This window comes from Mirounga leonina, unplaced genomic scaffold, assembly GCF_011800145.1.
Source record: "Mirounga leonina isolate KUSES-001 unplaced genomic scaffold, KU_Mleo_1.0 Mir_118, whole genome shotgun sequence".
NCBI classification, from domain to species: domain Eukaryota; kingdom Metazoa; phylum Chordata; class Mammalia; order Carnivora; family Phocidae; genus Mirounga; species Mirounga leonina.
In genome coordinates, this window is record NW_023270277.1 from 5,303,393 (window position 1) to 5,317,948 (window position 14,556).

The following is a 14,556-nucleotide window of genomic DNA, read 5'->3' on the forward strand; positions in this document are numbered from 1 at the left end:
TCCCCCTCAAAACCTTCCATCTCTCCTGGATCATGGAAGGGAAGACCGAGCACCCAGTGGGGTTGGGAAGAGCGGCAGAGGAAAGGAAATGGACCTGGAAGAGATGCACTTAGGCTTCTTCCTGTCTCTGGTGAACCTCCTCTCCTGTCTCCTGTTCCTCTTAGGACAATTCTGAATATTCACCATGATCCTACTTTCTCGCTCAACTTCCTTCGCTCCAGTCTGGCCTGTAATCGGGAACTCCTATTTCAGGGGCCTTGAGGCCAACCTGCCCTCCCCAGTGCCTCTGCCTACACACCTACAGAGAGCCCCGCATCATCCTAAGTGCCTTTCGCTTTTCCTCATGCCTCATCGGTAGGAGATGGCCTTGTGCTCCCAGAGGACAAGCCCTCCCCATATGCCTGCAATACCTTCCCAAATTCTTTCCAGGCCTCTTTCTGACAGCTTTTAAAAACGCGTGTCTCTTCAGTCCCCAAATGTATGCGGCCCCCTCATGTATCACTCTTAAACCGAACTGCCCTCTCAACTGACCCTCCCAAATCTATTTCATCTCCAAACCCTCTCCCCCATTTTGTATCCAAACTTCTCCGAGGATCATTTTCACTAGCTTGATACCTGTCTCACACAGAGCAGCCAAGCCCGCACCCTCCACTTTGCTGTAGGGGCTCCTATGCCCATGTAAGCTCAGAATCCACTGAGAACACATCTTTGTTTATGGGCTGGGTCCCTCCATTCCACTGACACCGTGGATGGCTTTGTCTTTCTTGGGTCTCCCTGTCCATTAGTTTCTGTGACACCCAGCCTCCAAGCACTGTTCTGACTTGCTGGCTGGTCCTCCTTCCCAGTGGGGCTCTGCTTCTTCCAGCACCTGAGTGTTCATGGCCCCTGGATAGCTCCCCCTCGTCCCCCTGCTCTTATCACTCAGGTAACCTAAACCTTTACTTTGATGCCAGACTTTTCCTCAGAGCTGCGAATTTTCATATCCAGCTCTTTGCGATATATTCTCATCAGAACATCCAGACCCCATAGGTTAGCGAAAAGAGACGAAAGGAGAGAAGACTGACAGCATTCAGAAGGCATGTGTATCCTGATGCTTACCACAGAGTATGTGGTCAATAAGTGTTTGTTGAATGAATGAACATATGAGTGAGTAGTGAAGAAGGCTCAGAGAGACTCAGATGATACCTCTTTCTGGCGCATACCGTCCATCACTACGACTTTACCCAGCCACAGGTCGGGGCGAGTGCCACGTATCTGCTACCCAGTTTCAAAGAGGAGGATTAAATTAGCCAGAAAGCACAAGACTGCCATTTAATATGTGCATACTTTTCCAAGTTTTCATTAGTTGGATGTCTTCTTTGTTTTTTTTCTTTGAATGTAGCCTCTGGCTTCCCAAACAGCTGTATTTCAGAGAACGTTCCCGAAAAGACCGGAGCTGCTCATAAAAGTCCCGAGCCCCTGTGGCTGGAGGGCCAGGCCCGGCCCCCTCTCACGAGCTGTTTCTCGGTTCCACACCTCCGCTGAACAGTGGCTGTAAACCATTAGCCGGCTGCTCCGGATGGAAACGAAGGATTTGCTGGATCATGTATTTTTTTACAGAGATTATTTAAGGCACGGTTTCTGTTTATGGTCCCAGGACAAATTATAATCACCTTTGTTTACCTCCTTTTCCTTCCTTAATTAACTGACAACCTATTAGCATACATTTTTTTTTTACCCCAGGGGTATTAATTATACATAATTTATATCATAAGCACTTATTTCGTATCAGTGGGATGAATAAAACATTTACCTGCTTATAGCTACTTGAGGTTAACATTTTTATACAAAAAACTCACCTGAGACTTCCAATCAATTATCAGATTTTTAATTTTCTGTTACATAATGATACTGTACTACTCATTGCAGCATTTTATTCCACTCTAGGCTAAACAATCGTTTAGCAGAGTGCTGTGTCGGCAGCATTAATTAACCAATAATACATGCTTTGCTGCACAATGAGATGCAAATAATAAAAATGTGAGATCTGCTAATATGAGAGCTGGATCCATATCGGGATTAGAGCACCAACACCAGCACCAGTGAAGTTACACGATCTCCTGGCCTTTAGTTTCACAGCTCCTCAGAACCAGAAGGGACCCTAGAGGTCAAAGGGCAGGCACATCCTTTTATCATATGAAAGATGGGGACTCTAAGGCCCAGAGAGGGCAGATGTCTGGCAGAATCCACTCCATCAGCAAGCGACTGCCAGAGCTGGGGACACAGTTTAAATCTCTGGACCCCATTCCGGGACCTTTTCCACCCACACAGGATGCTCTTCTCTCCCCAAACATGACAAAACTGGAATGTTTGAATCAGATGTGGTCTCATGCCCAAACGTTTTGAAACAGGATGTACATGAACCAGACTTTAGGGAAGAAATGTCACACAGGCTTTCCTCTAGGTGTAGGTGATGTCAACGAGGAACCACACGATCCTCTCCGAAGACAGGGCGCTGACCCGAGAGCCGTGGGCAGCCTCGGGTTCCAGCCTCCAGGCCTACCACACAGGCTAACATGTCCCTAACTCCTCTTTCCCTTTCCCACCACACTTTGTGCCGCTGTCTCCTTTCTCTGAATGCATCGATGTTCCAGACCGTGAAGCCTGATCCCTTCCAGCTCTGAATATTTACTCATCAACTACGGTTACGCAGAAACCGGGGGCAAAGTTAATTACAACACGAATGCACCGTTTCACCTGAGAAATCCTCTGTTGCTCAAAGGGAAATACAGAGGCTTTCAATGGTTTTGTGATGGAAGGAAAGAAGCATATGTGCATGAGACGGAGCAGGTTGGCTTAAGATCCAGAGTGCCAATGATGGAGAGGGAGGGAGAGATGCTGGAGGCAATGATGCCCCGTCAGTGAAGAGCCCTCTGCTACTAGGTTCTCTATCACGGTCCCTCTCGCAGCTCTCACGTTCACCTGGGGAAACAAGTACGACGATCCTCACCTTACAGATGAGAGAACTTCAGTTTAAATGTTAAGCAACTCGTCTTAAGTTGCAGCTGTAGCAAGAGATAGTGCTGGGGTTTGAACCAAGGTCTAGATATTTTTAACATCCAGGCTGTTTCCATGACACTACACTAACAACAAGAAAAACGGTAACAGGTGTTTAGGTAGAAACGCTGAAAAACCCTTTTCCCCATGTTATTCACACCCCAATTTGGAAGTATAAATGCTGTGCCTTTAATGTATTCTACCATCTTGCCTGGAAAGAACAAAGCATATTTCTCTTGAATAAGTCTTTTTGCATCACTAACGAGTTAAGGTGGCAAGAAAACACTTGATGTCAGTGTTGGGGAAGAGTGAGAGGAATCTGCTTTTTGAATCTCCTCTCATAATGTGGAAATGGTAACACAAAGGCAGACAGGAAAATGTGCAAAATCCGAGATGTCCCAGAGTGTCCCAGTAGACAAAGCCACCCAGCCCAGTGGATTCTCCAGCCCGGCCCTCGCAGATTCCTACCGGGTGTCCAGCCCAGCTGCAGGGCACCCCTCTCACTGCTTGAGATTTGTCCTTCTCTTAACCCCTGGTAAGCACACAACACCAAAGCTGGCTAGCATTCAGAGCCATCGGGAATAGGATCATCCTCTTGACCCAGCCATGAAATGTTGGAGTTCTTCGAGACTTCTGGGTTCTCATCTCTTTGTACTCCGTGCTGCCTTCATAAGCGACCTCATCCACACCCAAGACTTCAATGACCATGGACTACTTCACGACTCCTCAGTTTTCATGTCCAGCCAGATCCCTTCCTCTGGGAACCTGAGATGTGGACTCAGCAACTCCTTTAGGGGGTCTTAAAACCACCCAAAGCTAATGTGTATCAGACCACACTCATCATGTCCTCCCCCACCTCCTGCACCAAAGTAATTAATTAATTAATTAATTAAAAAAGAAACAGAAAAGAACCCAAACTGGTCCTTTTGCCAGGCTTCCTTAACTCAGTGAATGACATCCTTTATCCATTTGTTCAAACCAAACACCTTTCTCCTCCCCCATGCCCAATCTATTGTCTATCTGTTTTGCCTTCTAAACAGATCTTGAGCCCATCCATGTTTTCTCATCCATGTTTTCCACTCCCACTGCCATTATCATAAGGACAGCTGTTAATATCACTCACATGGACATCTGCAATAGTTTTCTCGTGGTTACCCTCCATCTTGGCATTGCCTCCCCCCACCTGTTTTCTGAGCAGTAGCTAGAGTGATCTTTTCAAGACTCAAATCTGATGATTTCAATCTCCACTAAAAATAATGGGAAAGACCTTTTTAAATTTGGAGCAAAAGCAGAAACCATAAAGAAAATATTGATAAAGTAGACTGTATAAAAATTAAATATTTCTGATGACAAAACCACTCTAAATAAAGTTAAAGATAAAAGGCCCACTTGGAAATTTAGACAAAGTGCTAACTTTCCTAAACTACAAAGACATCCTAAAATAAACTAAAAATGACAAACAACCCAATAGAAAAATGAGCAAAGAACAAGGGCCCCACATTTTCGTCCTGCACTAGGCCCTGCAAATTACAAAGCCAATCCTCCCCACCAAGCTCATGGGGCACTGTGCCAAGGCCCATGGCGATTTCTGCCATGCCAGCGCTGACCAGAAGCGCAAGCCCACATTTCGTCCCCTCCTAGGATCCCAGAATCAGGACTGCACCATGAAAATGGGAATATCAGCGAAGGAGGAATCTCCTGAGATTGTGAAGGTATGTTTATTGATAGCTAGGTGTGAATTCAAAGGCTAAATTGTTATAAAATAGTAAATGGTAACACTTGAACACCTGCGCCTGAAAACCAAAAACCACACCTATTATATCTCCACAATCCATCTGGGGTGATGCAAACAAGAATCAGGCCTGCACCTTCCCCTCGGATAGCTCATAATGAAACCGCTACGAGGGGCACAAGCATGGGAGAAAGGAAATATTAGTGCAAGGATTCCACTAAGAAAACAGTAATAGAGGAAATGAGCAAAAAAATTACAAAGTGTTTTCAATAAGTGTAAGTGCTTGAATAACTTACAAAAGCATGTACTTAGAACATTAATGGTGATAAAAATCAAATAGTGACAAAGCTGCACTTACTGTGGATTCACTTTCTATCAGGACTAGCCCGGGGACTGGCACGGCCAGAAAAGACGTTGACGGCCTCACACTAACCCCAGGCCAGTATGCTTAGATAGGCAGCAGTTCATTCAACTCAGAGGAGAAAAATCTACCCCAGTTGTGTAGCCATAAATAGCAGGGTAAGGAGAAGGGAGTGAAGTACAAAATTGTAATAGTTAAAAAACTTGATATCCCTCCCCATCATTAATGGCATATTGACCTAGTTCTTGCTAAAAATATTTCAAAGAAAGAATGTGGTTTATTTTTGAAGTTAAACTTCTGTCTGTCCCCTTTGAATCTTTCCTGGTGTTTTCTCTTCCTTTCCCAACCGTTAAATGCTACTTGTCTGGGGCTGTGATCTGTGTTATAGGCAGTGGACCTCACAAGTCTGCACCTACAAGCAAGCTTCTGATGGAGCCATCACGGTGCTGGAACATTCACGTTCCCAGCCCCCAGCTCAGCTTTCCAGACAGAATCTGTCAGAGGCACACTTGAGCTCTGCTCGGGGATAACTAATCTTGTCTTGTCTCCTTAGCTCAGGGCTCCTGAGACACATGCAGCCACTGTGGGCCTGGTCAGGCCTTCCGTAGGGGACACTCCTGTCCTTCCCTTGCTTGCATCCCCTCTGCTTCCACTCAGGAGTTATCACATTGGTGCAGAACACATAATATTTTCAAGAAAAGTACTTCTAGAAAATTCCTCTGGACTTTCATCTCATTCATCCCGGGCTGTCAAACTTTTGAGTAGGTTAAAATCTACTGAGTGTTCAGTGAAAATAATGTGTAAGGTATGATCTCTGACTTCAAGGGAGTTAGGACTTAATGTAATAAGTAGAAGCTAGTATGATATTTTTCATTACAGTTCACACAGATATATTCACAAGAATATGAACATTTACGAATGTCAAAATATAAAAACCTCAAATATAAGACCATCAAGGTCAAAAGAAGAGCAGAACTTTTCGATTCTATAAGTAAACGTGAAATTCTAAACAAACAGATTTGAGAGACAATATCTTGCCTTTGTATCAAAGGAACAGAAACAATATTTTAAAAAAAAAAGATTTGCTATTTCACTGACTGATTCTTCTCTGAAATCCTGCTCACCTGTGACTGCTCTTCACAGAAACTGCTGAGTCTGGTGTGACTCCTGCGATTTCTCAGAGAGAGGTGTCGTCCCTCCTTGCCACTCCATAGTGGACAATCGCTGCGGTACTCGTGCACCTTCTGTAAACACGGGTTCCCCACATGTCACCCTGTCATCTCTCCAGTTCCCGGCGACCCCTGCACCAGGGCCACCCGTGCGGGCCTCTACACCTACCCTTATACCCCCACATGTGGGGCGAGGGGGTTCATACCCTCCCCACCATTCCATACCATGGAGACAATCAAGTCTGCGTCAGGGTTAACTTTGTCACATTGCTGTGTGAACTGCCGGAGTTCAGGGCCCCACGTTATGTGCGTGTTAAATGGAGCTGGGATACATGCCTCCGGAAAGCGTCCTGCATACAGTTTCTGAGCATGAGCCCGTGAGCTCTCTGGGCATACAGGAACCATGTCACGTCCTCTGCTGCTTCACTGGCACCTCGCACCGTGCCTGACCCGGAGCATGTTCTCAACAACAACAACAAAACCACTGTTCACTAAGAAAAGCTCCACTGGAGCTTTCAAAGGCCCAATCCAGAGCAGCTGCATCTTGAGTCCCCAGGAACCCACCTCAGCAGACCGGCATCACAGAATGACGGCAAGCCCCCTTGAACAGGACAGGGCTTAATTCTTCCTGGGTGTTTAGAAATAAGAGAGTCGCCTCTCTTCTCACTCACTCCTGTTCTTCAGGCAAATCTGAAATCATCCTCATTCTCCTCATGCTACATACTAGACAGTTATTCAGCCAATAATTAAAAAGTAATCTCCAAGCTCATTACTAAATGAGAAATGAAGGAGCTGGAGCTAAAAACAAAATGATCACTCTGGACAGATGGCTGGTGAATTTGCAGACTAGCCTTCGAGCCCTCTGGACCTGAATTTAAAGTACAAGAAGTTTACTCATGTTATTTCGGCCTCTTTTAAGGCCATTAGCACTATATTATAATTAGCACCAGTTATCCAGAATGTATTTTGAGGGGCCAGCACAGAGTTCTGAGTGGAGATAAAGGTGTATTAATGAGATCATGTCTAGAATTTGGCCTGGGAACCAGCCCTGAGAGGTGATTTATAATTGGCTTTAAGCTGACTTCACAAGCATTTCTCTGCACTCCAGGATATACTCATCAAGGGAAGCGAAATACAGAAGCTATTGCCATCTACGTGGAAGAAGTTAAAAATAATTCTCGCAGGATATTTTAATAGCATTTCTACACCATTTACTATTTTCCTTGCAATAGAGAAATTTATAAATGTCTTGTTCTAACTGGGAAAAAAGGGTTGAGGCAAAATGTGGCAGTTTCTAATTTCAAGTAATAGAGCAGCATTAATGATGGAAAAAGAGACTGAACTCACACTCACAGAACTTTCCCACTGATGAACGTTTTAGAAGAGAGTAGGTAAAATTATTGCTGCACACGCATGTGGGGAAGAAAAAGCAATGTCTTCAGAAAGTACACAGATAGTAGTACAAAGGCAGAAAGACAAACTTCAGAATCAAACCTCCCGTAGTCAAATCTCAGTCTCACCACTCACTGAGAGCACAAGCTGGCGAGTCACCTCGTCTCACCATGTCTCGTTTTCTCATTTACAAAATGGGAATAACAATACCAACAGGGTTACTATGACAAGTGAGTGAATTCATGAATTCAGCAAACAGACAGGGCCAGCACGCGGTGAGCTCTTTGTGCCCGCTCTGGTCATCAATGCTAGTGACTCACTGCCTTCCAGGTCAGGATTCAGGATGATGTGGTTGAAGCACTGAATTACAACACCTGACTTTTCATCTCAGTTCTTACCAGGTGGTGGAGGACTTACTCTAGACGTCAGTGGCTCCCTGTGAAAAAATGAGCAAACTGGACTGAATAATCTCCAATTTCCTTTCCAACTGGCATATTACATGCTTTCTTTTGGAAGTGAGGGGCTGATTTTCAAAAGTAACCCCCAAATTTGAGGAACCCATAAGGTCTTTAATTTTATGAATGCAGAGAATGCATTTCTCATTCTCTCTCTCATCGACAGGATACAAAACAACTGAGGCACTGAGCCAAGTGACCAGTTACATGGTCAGCGGTTTGCTCTCTAACACACTGTGTGGTATCCTTCAGCCAAAGCTAAGTGAAATGTTCACCTTGTTTCCGATTTAAAAGGATGACTGCAGAGAGAGGTGGTGCTCTAGTCAGGCAGTGGCACAAGTTGAAATGTGGCAAATTGGACTGAGAGACGTAGAAGACAGAGACCCCAATCAAAGTCAGAGCCAGAAATAACTTACAGGCATACTCCCTTATTGCAGTGGTTATATACTGCTGCAAAACAAATTATCCCAAACCTTAGTTGTTTGAGACAACAGACATTTATCATCTCACAGTTTCTAAGGGTCAGAAACCCGGGAGTGGCTCAGCTGGGCAGCTTTGGCTAAGGTCTCTCATAAGGTTGTGGTCAAGCTGTTGGCCAGATCCGCATCCCCAAAGGCCTTCAAAGGACTAGAGAAGCCCCTTCCAAGAGAGCTCACTCAGATGGCTATTGGCTGGAGTCCTCAGTTTCTTGTTGGCTACTGGCTGGAAGTCTCAGTTCCTCTTCACGTGGGTCTTTCCATAGGGCAGCCACCTGAGTATCCCCAAGACAAAGCAGATGGCTTCCCCCAGGGCAAGATGAGACCCAAGGCTGGTGATAAAGTCAGTTATCCGAGACAGAGAGCTCTAGATGGAAGCTGGGGTCTTTCATAACCTAATCTTGGGAGTGACATACCGTCAGTTCTACCATATTCTATTTGATCAACACAAACCAACCTTGGTACAGTGTGGGAAGGGACTGCACCAGGGTATGAACACCTGGAGATGGGGGTCATGGGGAGCCAGGTTGGAGGCTGGCTGCCACATTTGCCTGTTTATGCCCAAAATAAATGGAAGAGGAAATAAAATCTCCCACTCCTTCAATGTACCTGTATCTGTGAACCTCTCATGGAGTCAATTGTTCTTAGATTGGTTGTTTGAGCCACAAGGTGGCTAGAGGTACCATTTACTAAAATGGGGGTCCTTGGGTAAAAACAAATTTGATGGAGTTTTGGAATGAAATAATAAATACTATTTTGAAAATATTTAGTTTGAGATATCTATGAGACTGTCATGCTGGATATGGTTATAATGTCTTAAGACAGTCTTTGTTCTTCAACATGGCTGCTAAGCACAAGTCAGTGACCTGACCTCAACCCCCCAAAAAGCTAAAAACAGCTAAATGCTTCAAAATAGGAGGAACAATCTTGCTGTGCTGGACTTAGTAAGAGGTGGTATGTCAGGTCTCCAGCAAGGCATCTTCCACAGAAAATATCAAGAGCAATTCTGATTATACTTAAGGAGTGTAGCACAAGTCTAGTAATTAATATCATCTTCCTTAACAGTTCAAAATTACATTCCAGCTCTGAGTTGTCCCCTGTATTCCAGATTTGTGAATATAATTGCATACTCAACATACACTACACACTTGAATATCTAATAGGTCTCAAAACTTAACCTTTTCAAAATAGAGCTCCTAATTTCTGCCTCATACCACCACCAAATCCATTCCTTCCTGAGTCTTCTACATGATAGTAAAGGGTCCCACCACTGATCCAGTTGCTCAAACTAACAGCCTAGGAGTCACTGTTGATTCTTTATCTTTTACTATTTGCCACATCCCATGTATTACCATCTTCTGATTCTACTGGTTCAACTTATAAATATGTATCACAAGTGCGTCCACCTCTATATTCCCTGAAATCATCCGAGCCCAAGCCATGATGCTCTCTCTCACCTGGAGTGCTACTGTGGCCACTGACTGGTATCTCTGCCTCCATTTCTACAAGCGCCCTTTTTTTCATTCTCCAGAGGGCAGTCAGAAGAATCCTTTAAAATGTCAGAGGAGGAGCTTAGCTCATGTCCTTGCTTAAAGTCCTCTGACAGTTTCCAATTACACTTAAATCCCAAACTCATCACTGTGACTACAAAGCTGTGCTCTGTCCTTATGTCACACACTCCCCACCTTGCTCACTGCACGCTGGCCTTCCTCCTCTCCCTGCCGTACTTTTTCCACTTGCTCCACCTGGAATCTCTTCCCCCAGGTTATATCTCCTCCTAACCCTTATTTTTTAGATTACTCAATAAATGTCACCTCCTAGAGGCTTTCCATGAGAACCTTGGTATGTTGGTCCTGGTTCCTAGCACTCTTCATCACAATTAGTCTGTGTTGTTTTCCTCATGTCACTTGGCAGTAGTAGAAGCTGTATGTTTCATGACTATCATCTTTTCCCAGTGGAATACAAACTCTAGGAAAGCATGACTACATCCTCTCTTATTTATAATCAGGTTCCCAGGACCCAGTACAATATGTGCTAATATTATGTGCAGCAGAGTTGACATTCAATAAATATTTGTTGGGTAAATAAATCATTATGAACTGTCTAGATGTCAAGGCTGGGAAAATCCTCTCCTAACTTATTTGAGTGTTTGTACTATGTTTTGTTTTGTTTTTTTTTTCCTAGCTATAACACCTGGGTAACTTTTTAGCACTAAAACCTTGGATGAGAGGTTTGCAGGGGCAAATACAAACAATGATAAATGAGCAGGAAGTAGTCCTTGCTTCAAACTAGCAGTTCAACTGGAACTGGGGATATGGAATGGAATAGACATTAGGAATAAGGATTATCTGTGTTCAATAAAACATAAAACCCAAGTTAGGGCACCACCAAGTGTTCTGGCAAAGAGCCATTTAAAATATCATTGAGATATAAACTTCTTGAGTACTGGTTTGTTTTGATTTTCATTTTGATAAGTTCTCCTGCTCTTTCTGACAAGTGCCAAATACAGTGTCTGGTGCATAGTAGGAACTCAGTGGATATTGATGAAGCAGAACACCACAGCCAGATTTGGCTGTAAGTCTGCATTTGGGTAGGCATGCAGAGAAAAAAGTAGGTTCAGTGCCCAAGTCAGGTCAACTAGCATTTTAGAATCAGGGTAAGAAAGCACCAAATTGAAGAAACAAGTAATATGATAACAAAATCTGATGGCAACGTAACAAGAAAAGAAAATTATAGACAAAAACCCCTCATAAACATTTACTCAAATATCCTAAACAAAATATTGGCAAATTAAATCAAGCAATATAGAGATATACAGGAGACTTCAACATGGTCAAGCAGGGTATATTCCTGTAGTGAAAAGTTGATATGATATTCAAAAATTAATCAATATTTTGGGATCAAGACAAGAATGCTTACTTTTACAACTTCTTTTCAACATTATACTAGAGGCCTTAGCCAGTGCAATAATTAAAACAGACAAAAATCATAATGATTGGAAAAAAAGAAGTAAAAAGACTCTTTGGATTTTTCTACATGGCACAATTATACATGTAGAAAATCTGAAGGAATCCAAAATCTACTAGAACTAGTGGTGAGTTTTAGCAAGGCAGCAGGATACAAGATGCCCTTTACAAATTATTTCAATGAAAAATTTCAATTTTTTTGAATTTTCACCAAAAATTTAAGATCTGGTTAAATGCATAATCACTTAGTAAAATATGGATTGCAACTATCTACCAAAGAAGAGGTTGAAAAATTAAATAGTAAAAAGTACAGAACTAATTATAGATATGTTTGTATATACAAGTTAATTCGCATGCACACACTGCCTGGCTCTCTCCACTGAGAGGGCCTAGAAGCAGTGCCATCCCAGAAGAAATGGGTACCCCTAGTCTCAAGCAGTGGGCACCCCAAGAAACCCTGGTTTCTAAATATTATTCTCCACTAAAAGAATCCAAAAGAACGCAGGAGTTAACCTGAAGGGGCCCTCCAATTGCCAAAGCTGGAACAATTTGAACAAAATAAATAATGATAATATTGGATTATTCCAATAAAATAAGTATTGATGAGTTCATAGTAATATAAACAAATAAAGGAATAAATAAAAAATGAGACACAAGGGAAAACTTTTCTTTTTTTTTTTTTTTAAAGATTTTATTTATTTATTTGAGAGAGAGAGAAGGAGAGACAGAGAGCATGAGAGGGAGGAGGGTCAGAGGGAGAAGCAGACTCCCTGCTGAGCAGGGAGCCCGATGCAGGACTCGATCCCAAGACTCCAGGATCATGACCTGAGCCGAAGGCAGTCGCTTAACCAACTGAGCCACCCAGACGCCCCGGGAAAACTTTTCTTTACAGAAGATTTTCTTAAATGTTGATATCCATTCTCAAGGAGAGTAGGTTTATTTTCTCTCTCTTTTTGAGTGTGGGTTAGGCTTAATAACTGGTTTTCAAAGAAATGAGTAAAAAAAAAAAAAGTGAAAAATAAAAATTTTATGCCAGAAACCTAGCAAACACTACCTTAACCATACAATCAACTTTAATATCACCAGTAATGTCATGATGATATCATGTATCTCCTGAGATGAAATGAAAAAGAGCCTTCATCTTTGCAGACTTCTTCCTCAAAACCTATCGACTCCATCTAATCATGAGAAAACATCAGACAAACCCAAATTCAGTGCCATTCTACAAAATACCTGACCAGTATCCCTCAGATGCTTCAAGGTCATGAAATAAAAAGAAAGAATGAGAAAGCGTCACAGACCAGAAAGGACTAGGAGGCAGGGTCTACACATAACATTGCACTTACACTGAAACCCGACATGGAAATAGAATATTATTAGAAAAATTGGCAAAGTTCTAATGAAGCCTGTGGTATAGTTAATAGTACTGCACCAAAGTTAATTTCTTAGTTTTGACAAACATGCAATGGTTAGGCTAACATTAGAGGAAGCTAGGTGAAGGCTACAGGGAACTTGATGTATTTGTAAATATTCTGTAAATTATAGTTATCATTTAAAAAGCATACAGAAGGAACAGTAAATACCGTATAACATCTATATTTCAAAAAGACCCCAAACCTACAGTTTTTTTAGAAAGATTTTATTTATTTATTTGACAGAGAGAGACACAGCGAGAGCAGGAACACAAGCAGGGGGAGTGGGAGAGGGAGAAGCAGGCTTCCCGCGGAGCAAGGAGCCCGATGCAGGGCTCGATCCCAGGACCCTGGGATCATGACCTGAGCTGAAGGCAGACGCCTAAGGACTGAGCCACCCAGGCGCCCCAAACCTACAGTTTTTAAAGGTATATTATATCAAACATTCAAGAAACACATCATTTTTATTTTATGGAAAATATTCCATGGCATAGAGAATGGTGGGCTAATTCTCAGTTCATTCTGTGAAGCTAGCATGATTCTGAAAGCTAGAGGAAAAAGGATAGCAAGATAAAGGAAGGAAGGAAGAATAGCAGGAAGGAATGAAGAGAAAACAACTTGAACAAAAACAATGAGTCAATGTCACTTATGTGTAAAATCCTTAAAAATATATAGTAATAAATCAAATTAGTAAGTATATTTAAAGAATAAGACATCATATAAAACAAGCAAGACTTAAACCAGGACTTCAAGGAAATTTCACTATTTGGTAATGTGAATAAACAGAAGAAGGAAACATGATTATCGTGACGTTTCCTGGAAAACACTTGATAATATTCAGCATCTCTTCCTGGTAAGCAGCTTTCTCTGGAAACAGAAGGGAATTTTCTAAACCTGCTGAAAGGAATCTCCCAGTTAACCACAACCAACATGGTATGAAGGGTGAATCATTAGAGACATTCCCACCAAGGACAGAAACAAGAACACGATGCTCATTATCACAGAAACTAAAAGTTGTAAACTGTAAATGAGATAGGGTAAAAAAAAAACAAAACAAAAGCATGGAAAAACACAGAGCAGTGTTTCTCAGTGTGCCCCCCTCTATCAGCAGTGTCACCCCACAGAATACAAACTATCAGGCCCCATCTCAGACCTCCTGCTGGGAAACTGAGAGTGGGAAACAGCAATCCATATTTTAACAAGCCCCCAGGATTTGGGCACATGCTGAAGTTTGAGAACCTCCCTGCAAACAATCGTGCTGGCTGTCGGCGTCCCACCCAGGCTCCAGTCCAGCCACGGCACCCTGACCCCCAGCCACTGTGAGTGCTGGCTTCCAAAAGTCCACAGCTGCCCCACCTCCTGAGAGCTGCCCTCAGGAAGGAAATCAGCATGCCTAGAAGTGCCTGGGAGAAGGGCTTTCCACTTGGAACAGCGGCAGCCAATAACTGAGGGCTTTGGGAGTATAAAAGACAGGCCTTGTTGCTTCCAGGTCTCACTGCTCTAAGATGCTGTTCCGGTCCAGAAGGTCCTGGGAGATGCCTGAGGCTGGACCACAGC